We start from the raw sequence: 9389 nt of genomic DNA, 5'->3' as shown, positions 1-9389 counted from the left end.
TTATTAATATTGAACATGTGGAAAGTAAGCTTGTTTGTTAAGTTTACGAAATTTGTTATAAGTACTTAGGTATACCAAATGAGCTATAAGTTGAGCCTAACACTTAGGTTTTTAATGATGCAGAGTTGAAGTGCAGCAACGAGTCAGACATCAACGACAACGGACAGATGGCCCATAAGGGCGAGGTTTTGTATACTGTCGAGTACGGTTCACAGGTATTAATAACTTAAAATTGTGTTCTACAAAAAAACTGGCTAGAGTCGTGCAAAATTTAGAACCAATTATTTTAGAACCATCGAACCTATTTTGATCAATTTTCCATGGTACCAATCCGAAAGTATATTCTTTGAGATAAAAAAGAACTTTCCAAATCGGTTTATAAATGACGGAGTTATGAGATAATTGTAAAAAATACAATCGAGTTCCTTCTTATTTTTTGAAGTCGGTTAAAAAGTAACTAATGTAGACGCAACAGCACTGCGATTGCGTCGCTTCGCTCTGTGCATCAATGCGAGTTGAGCCTTTGGTCATCCGGAGCACGCGGAATTCCTTGGCAAAAATCAGTTTTACCGTTCGATGGAATTGTAAATCTATTACTAAAATTTATTAAGTTAGATATTACACCGAAATCTTTATTCTAGGAGCTAATGTGAGCTTAATTTCTAAGAGATTTTAGTCAAAATTATAAATATAGTTTATAATGGTCCATAAAATAGTATTCTCGCGAGATTATTAGAATATTAATTTTAAAGATAGGTTTATTTCAGTGAATATCGATCTCATTGTTTCGATACATCTCTTGAGTAATAAGAAACCTTCCAATTCTGTTATAAAAAATAAGCTGTATAATTTACAAATTTATTATCTCCTTAGAAAAATGTTTACAGAGGTGTACTAATAAATTTAATTAAATCAACGATACTGACGTTTCCCTTTTGCGAGGTAATATCTATTACCTTGTTTTTCTAACAGCCCAAACTCTACGGCACATCTTATGATATTCCCTATAGACTTGCCCGTCCTTCTCGGGTCATTTACAACCTTGTAATGTTTCTTTATGAAGTTGATCACTCGTCGGGATGTAAGACCATCTCTAGATGGGATTTTGTGAAACGCCCACAACACAATGGCGGCTGGAATGGATTTCCTCAATCCTGTTTTAATTCTTAGGTAGTGTTTGGTTTTCCTTTCTGAGATGTAGGTGTTAATGCTTCTAAATGAGTCCATACTGCTACATGGTGAGTACGTTCGTGCATATTTCATTATATGACCGTGTTTGGAAAGCAGGTATTACCAATTTTTATGGAAATTAATAATAAATTTCCATTGAAATTTTACTTTATCACGACACAATTTTTTTTTTGTTTTCTATTTATTTTTTATTGAGGTTTTGTCAGAAATATAAGTTGACAGTGATGGATAACAGTGGATAGTTTGCATGCTATTTTATTTAAAATCTTATTTACAGTACGAAATTATATTTATGCATAGTGAAATTATATTTATCCATAAATTTACAGTATAACTGTAATTTAAGTTGAAATCTTAATATAATCTTAGTATTAAAGCTTTCGAGACATTACGTTTCACTTCATGTTTACACCACGAAATTAGATGTAATATATAAAAGGTTCGACCGAGTGGAGTAAAAAGGTAAGAAAATTCGAATATAAGGAATATATTAGTACAACTAAAGATATTTGACCTTGACGCGTACAGTAAACAGTGTTTTGTTTTGCTCCGTATAAATAAATAAAACTAAAGTATGAAATCAACTCCCAACAGAAGTATTTCCGAACAAATTCAACATTGAAACCTTCAAGAAAGAGCATATTCTTTCCTAAAAGCCCGTCAACACACTATGTGCCTATGGAGGCGGTAATCACAGCATCAGATGATCTGTATGTTGGTCTGCCTTTTGTGTTATATATAAAAAAAAAATCTACTGTTCGTATCAAGATTTCGGTGTTCTTAGACTCGTATTGACATACCTACTGATTTTTTTTTTTGGCTTTGAATTATTTAATTATTTGATATAGGATAAAAAATAAAACTTTATTATAAAAGAATAAAATAATAATATAATAAAATAATAATAATAATTAAATAAAATTTAAATATAAATAATTCGTCAATTACCCTGTAACTCGTAATGAAAAAGAGCGGTAGGGAGACACTGTATCTTTACAAATTCATCTTGCCTTTTCCGAACGGGCGGAGTCCGTCGTCTCCTGGATTGAATAGGTTTGTTAACGGTCTATAGTGTCATCGGAAAGTTGGTTCTAAATTTAAATAAATTTGAAACTTTCAATTCGAACGACCGTAAACATTTTCATATTATGATTTCTCATTTCCGTAATAGTACCTACTCTAGTACTAATATATGGCTTTGAGGAGTTCTTTTTACTTTTGGAGCTATCGCCGCGATATAGATTTCGAGAGCAAGTTATCTACTACGTTTTTTAGTATAACCGATAGAAGTTTTTTTTATACTACTTAGAAAGGCAAACAAGCTGACGTCCCACCTGATGGTAAGTGGTAACCGTCGCCTATAGACATGAGCAGTACCATGGACATAACAGAGTATACTGTTTTGTTGTTTTTGGGTTTTTTACTTTTCAAATTATTAACACATCAGTGTCATCAAACGTATGTTATTGCCTGAAGAATATGTTATATAGAAACATCCCAAAGCTGTAATAAGTATGTACGTAGCATTGCTCCGCCTTGTTTACAATTTACAGTTTCATGGTTGTTTTCTTCGTGAACATCTTTGCATGATCACGAATGTGGATGACTCTCCATAAAATTTCTCCTACGTCCCCAGGGTAGTGGCCTGAAACAAAAGAAAAGGGGAAATTGAGGCTTTTTGAGGAAAATACACGAACACTTGTGTTGGCATTCGTTTGACAAGACTATGTATTCCCCAGTGTTGCGCAATAATTACAAAGTATAGCTATGTTTCTTATGTTTAGAACGTCTGTGACGCTGTATTAGTTATGTTGATATGCAGAAATGAGGTCCTACCATTTGGCTTTTTTATTTAATGAATGAAAATGGAATGGTAATCCCGCTTGTGCTATCGTATACGCTGGCGGGCATCAGTGAGGGATGGTAGGTAAGGATGAAAGTAAGTTAGTAAGCCTATCGTGACGAATTCCAAATGAATTAGTCACGACGGATTCCAGGGAGAACAGCGTGCATGTCGACCTACCAATGTATATACTCGTATATTGCTAGCAACGTAGCTATCACGAAAGAGAAGGAAACATCGATGCATCTTCTTCAAATTTTTGCGTTTACATATATGTAGTAGTAGGATGGCCTTCTTTATTGAGAGCATGGATTGTACTTGTGGAATTTAAATACAGTTTTATAGAAAATTGGTGTATTTGTACAAATCTATTAGCAAACAATTATGAAAACCGAGTGACCAACCAGTTTAGAGTACGGACACCATCACAATAACAATTGTACATTACAACACTAGGTGGCGGGAGGGAAAGGGATTGTTAGCAAAGGAGTTTGATAGCCCCATTGCTAGCAATATGTCCTATTAAGTCGACGTCCACCTGGTTCATCCTGGTAACCTTTGTGAACAATTCTTATTGAATTCGTCACGATGGGCTAACTGACCTGCTTCATCCTCACCTATCATTCTTCACTGGTGGAGCACCAGTAAAGAATAAAGAGTAAGCGTATCCCGATAGCGCAGGTGGGGTTACCATTCCGTTATCACCCATTAAAAAAAAACACCAGGTGACGCTTATGGCGCGTTGAAAATAAACATATATTTTTTAAAATAAATTTTGTCGCTAGCAACTTGAGATAGTAACATTTTAGTCCATTTATTATAAATGTAAGTATTCTTATATGCCAGATGTCATTCAGTAAGGATCTTTCATAAATTATTCCACACCTATTATTTCAAATGAACAGTGATATGAAAGGAAAGAAATCAAATACAGGTAAATATCAATGATATCTGTTACATGTCACTTCGCTCGTGTGGAGGTGAGTTATTTCCGTTCGTACTCCAATAAAAGATATAGGTATAGGTATTCTGTATTCAAAATATCTATGTCTATAACTTAGATTATGTAGATAGAACCTTGAGTCTCAAAAACTTTGTCAGCTAATTGTCAAATTAGTTGACTCGTTTTTTACCAGTGTTCTATAGACTTACGCACATAATGTACTTTGGCGTATCTATATTTAACGATTTAATAAACAAAATGAATTTTTACGCATTGAAAAGGTACAAAAATTATAAAACAAACTAAATATAGAAGTTATAAAGGAAACACCCATAACTATTTATCACGCAAAATTATATGAAAAAGTTGACCCGCTTTTCTCGAAGCATTTGTATGGAGACTAGCTATATAATCCAAGGTCTGTAATTTCGTTTAATATTAAATTTTTATCCTTAACAATAATTCATTGTACTTTAAAAAAACAACGGTATGTTTTTAGACAATATCTAGCTTGGTATCATACAATATATTTATATACTATTATCTAAGATAGTTGGAAATTTAAATAAAAATTTTAATGTCAACCAAATTTGAACTTCAAAGTCATTTAGTACTGAGCCATAACGTGTTTTAGATAATTATATTAGATTAGTTATCATAAATTAGGGCTAAGCATATTTTTGATGCAATAGTTTTAAAAAAGAAAGAAAAAATATTATTTTTATACATCTAGTTAAAAAGATGACTATGTTAAAATCGTATTATTTGACTATAATTTAATTACTACTAACTACAATACAGTACACGAAACAGATGTTTTTTTGTTTCATAATACTAGCTTTTACCTGTACTTCGTTCGTGTAACTGAGATATGCTGATTGTCTGGGATAAATAATGGTCTACGTCGTTTTCTATCCCATATCAAATTTCATGATAATTGGTCGAGCTATTTGTGCTAAGAAATAACATACAAACAGATTTATAGTAAGTATTAGTAAGGAGTAAAGATGTTACGTTGGAATTAATTCTGGGTTTTCTCTGTCCCTAAAATTGCAGTTTGATATTAAAGCGAAATTGAACTAAATGTAAATGGAGTCAGAATTACTTCACATTTAATTCTCGATAGTCCGTAACCGTAATACAAGTTTAACTAAACTATTAGTTAAAATTAACTTTAAAGATACATTTAGGGCATGGTGCCTCAGAATCAAATCTATCAGTTGTAAATTTCATACAACGTTTATGTGTGTGTATATGTATATTTATCCTTATTATCCTTATCCTATAAATGTGAAAGTAAGTTTGTTTATTTGTTATCTTTTAACACCTTAACGGCTCAACTAATCATTATGAAATTTGGTAAATACGTAATATGACGGGGAAAAGGGATTGTTAGTAATGGAGACTGAGAATCCTATTGCTAGCAATATACCCAACCAGGTCGACCTCCACGCGGTTCCCCCTGGAAACTATCATGGTTAATTTCTGATGAATTCATCATGATGGGTTAACTGGCCTGTTTTCATTCTCATCTATCACACTTCACTGGTGCTCCGCCAGCGTATCCCGTTAGCGCAGGCGGGGTTACCATACCATTTTCACCCATCAAAAAAAAATACGTAATATGGAATGGAGAAGGACATAGACTACTTTTATCTCAGTCACGCGACGAAGACTAATTAAGATAAAAACTCATATATATGTATATAGTTTTACTAAGGCAATAGTACAGTACCTAGGTAAGTATATAATGTGTAAATATTCGTAAGCAAGTACACGACTATATCAACCCGAAGTTCTATTACAGCAAAAATATTATAAATATTATAAGGTTACCCAGAACCTTAAAGTCCATAATCAATTTATTTAAATTGTACAAAACAATATTCTACGCCGAAGAATTGATGATTATATTTAATAATAATAATAATAATAATAATAAATTTATTTGCTTTAAATAGGGTAGGTATCGGTGGTCTTACATTACATAAAGTTTCGTGCCTATTTAGCCATTACAGAATAGCATGCAAATGTCACATTTTGACAGAAATTGATTAATTTAATTTATGCATCGACAACTATATTAGATATTTATCTATTCTTTCTTGAAAAATTCGTCAACAGAGTAAAAACTTTTGCTAAGTAACCATTTACGTAACACAATTTTAAATTTATTTAATGGAAGTTCCTTTATATCCGTAGGTATATTGTTAAAGATTTTCAAACACATCATATAGGAATTTCTTAATAAACGGCTAGTTTTAGGAATTGTATTGGTCACTAGTTTTTTAGGGTATCTTGCGCTTCTTTGTATTTGCTCTTTTGCTTCTGTAAACATGTGCTTATTCAATTTAACAAATATACCCGCTTCAAGTATATACAGACTGGGAACAGGTAATATATTTAGAGACTTAAAATAAGGCCTACAAGAAACATCAGGTGCAATATTACATATAGCACGTATACAACTTTTTTGCGCGACTAGAATTTTCCCAACATCAACGCCATTACCCCAAAGTAGCAATCCATATCTAATCATGGATTCAACATATGAAAAATATGCTGTAATAGCAGTATTTTTATTGGCTATCTTGGTTAATTTGTAGAGTGCAAAAGGGAATCTTTTAATCTTTGCACATACCTTTTCTATTTGTTCTTTCCATGTCAATTTAGAATTTATTGTTAATCCTAGAAATGTCACACAATTTGCATTATTTATAATTTGTTCATTTATATGTATATTAATTGAAGTATTTTTAAAGTTATTAAAATTCATCATTTTTGTCTTTCCTACATTTATTAGAAAATTGTTTTCTTGTGTCCATTTTATAATAAATGTCAATGTATTTGTAATGTCCATTTTATGTTGCAATATTGAACATTCTTTATCTGTAGAGACAATAACTGAAATGTCATCTGCGAAAAGTATTGTTTTATTATTTATTATGTCAGCAAGATCATTTATATATACTAGAAATAATAGCGGTCCAAGTACGCTTCCTTGAGGGACTCCGTAACTATTGTGTTCATATTCAGATTTAAACATTTGTACCGTTGATTTAGAGTCTAGTTGTTGTATTTCCACACATTGTTTTCTGTTTTCCAGGTAAGATTGTAACCAACTCTTTGCAAGTCCTCTAATACCATTAGATTCCAATTTTAACAATAATTTATCATGGGACACAAGGTCAAATGCTTTAGACATATCAATAAATAACACAGTTGTATAATTTCCTTTATTAACATTTTGCAAAGCCTCATTTACAAGTTTGAAAGCTGCAAGAGTTGTGGAGCCATTTTTCCGAAAGCCATGTTGATTAGGTTTAATAATATTAAATTTGTTAAAAAATTCATTTAATTGATCATGCATCACCTTTTCAAATATTTTTGCAAATATTGTTATTAATGTGATAGGTCGATAATTTCCCAAATCAGTACTATCTCCTTTCTTGAATATTGGTTTGACAACTGATATTTTTAGCTTTTCTGGGAATATTCCACACTCTAAAGAGAGATTAATTAAATGTGTTAGTATTTTAACTAGCTCTTCCTTGCATCTTTTTATTACGTTAGTGCAAACAGAGTCATATCCTTCCGATTTACTTCAATGTTGCCATCGCGCTTATCTATTTACTAACTAAATTATGCCAAAAATTCATATCGACTAATATTTATTTGTATATAAAGTAGTTAGATTATAAAATTTGAACACTTACAAAATTGGCTGTACAAAAATAATATAAAATCATTATTAACAATCAAAATTAGCATATGCTAAAAATGTCTCATATCCGCACAAAAAAAAAAGAGATTTGAATGCATTTGGAAATGCATATGATTTCAGAAATAGTAGATAAATTTATTTGTGTTCTTTATAGTACTAAAAATACAATGATAATAATAATTTAGCAATCGAGGTACATTTTGTTATCTAAAAAGATGCTAATTTCATCCTTAAAAGGCTAAAGTGGCAACAATGGTGTACGTAAACAGGAGTCTAGCGATCAGTCGCTCGACCGCTCCACGTCACAGTACAGTATCCGGTAACCGGGGGTGAATTATTGCAACTTCATTTACTATGACGCGGGGCGTATTTTGTGCGATGAATGTAGAACAGGCTTTGTATGTATTGGAGTTTTATCTTGTATTCTGTTACATATTATGAAAGAATCATATTGTAACATAATTGAGTGTTTTGGCGTCGTGATTTGTATATTATAACACTATATATTAATTGTACATTATATATTAATTGTATAACAATCTCTCATCAATTGAGTGTTTGTTTGTTTTCGATAACTAGCGTCTTTCGGTGATTCAAAAGAGAAGATTCTTAATTAGTTTTACTTATTTTATTTTGTGTAAATATGTTACTTTTGTACTTTATACGATATTTTGTAATTTATACGAGAATATTGGTCCCATATCATTGTGTATTGTATTGTGGTTTCGGCATAGATTCCCGTGTGGTCCCGCCATAGAATAGGCCACCTCTATTTTTCCTGTAAGTGTCATAAGAGGCGACTAAGGGAGGGCGAGGAATGGGTAGCAGCGTCCCTCTTAAAACATTTCTAAAACCTAACTGCGGTTACCAATCCGCCTGCCAAGCGTGGCAACTACTGGCAAAACTCGCCAAGGGGAAGGCTTATCTTCAGTAGTGGACAGTTAAAGGCTAATATGATGAAGATAATTGGTCTCATATTAATTTTGTCACGATTGAAGATATTTTTTTTTTTACGGCACAAATTCCTACATGTTTAGAAATTGAAATGTATTTGTACTCGTAGATACACGATTCTTAACGATTAAATATTTTATTTTTTAATGTGTTACAATTTAGTGTTGGTACTATGAAAAATCTCGTCATTTATAGGTAAATTTTATAGAATTAAAAAAAAATAGTGAGATTGATTACTAGTCGAGACCATAGATAAAATAATCTTTTGTCTATGGGTAAATAGTATTTCTTTTTTTTTGTGTCGCTACACTGACTCCCTTATTCATGAAAACTAAAACGGCCTACAAACCTTATTTTACTATTTGCGTGTTTTGTCACTGTATTTCATATTGAGAAATTAGCGCAAAAGAAAAGGAAAAAAAAAACGTTAGCTAAAATAGGTTTATGAGGCGTTTAATGTATTTATGAATAAAGGAGTGAGCATTCAATTATTGCGTTTTACTAGGCCCTTTTCACAAAAAAAATAAAGTAGTTATTGGAACAAATATTTTGGACTATCTGTGTTGTAAAAGATCAACTACGTTCTAAGTATAAAGTTCTCAGGGGATGAGAAATAATGTGTAACGCACGTGCGAGGTTGAGGGAAAGGACTTACTGATTTGAATGTGCATTTTTTTTTGATGGGTGAAAATGGCATGGTAACCCCGCCTGCGCTAACGGGATATGCTGGCGGA

This window comes from Galleria mellonella, unplaced genomic scaffold (genome assembly GCF_026898425.1).
Source record: "Galleria mellonella isolate WM207_F2 unplaced genomic scaffold, CSIRO_AGI_GalMel_v1 utg182, whole genome shotgun sequence".
Lineage (NCBI taxonomy): Eukaryota > Metazoa > Arthropoda > Insecta > Lepidoptera > Pyralidae > Galleria > Galleria mellonella.
The sequence above is the reverse complement of the archived record's forward strand: the minus strand, read 5'-3'. Positions refer to the sequence as shown.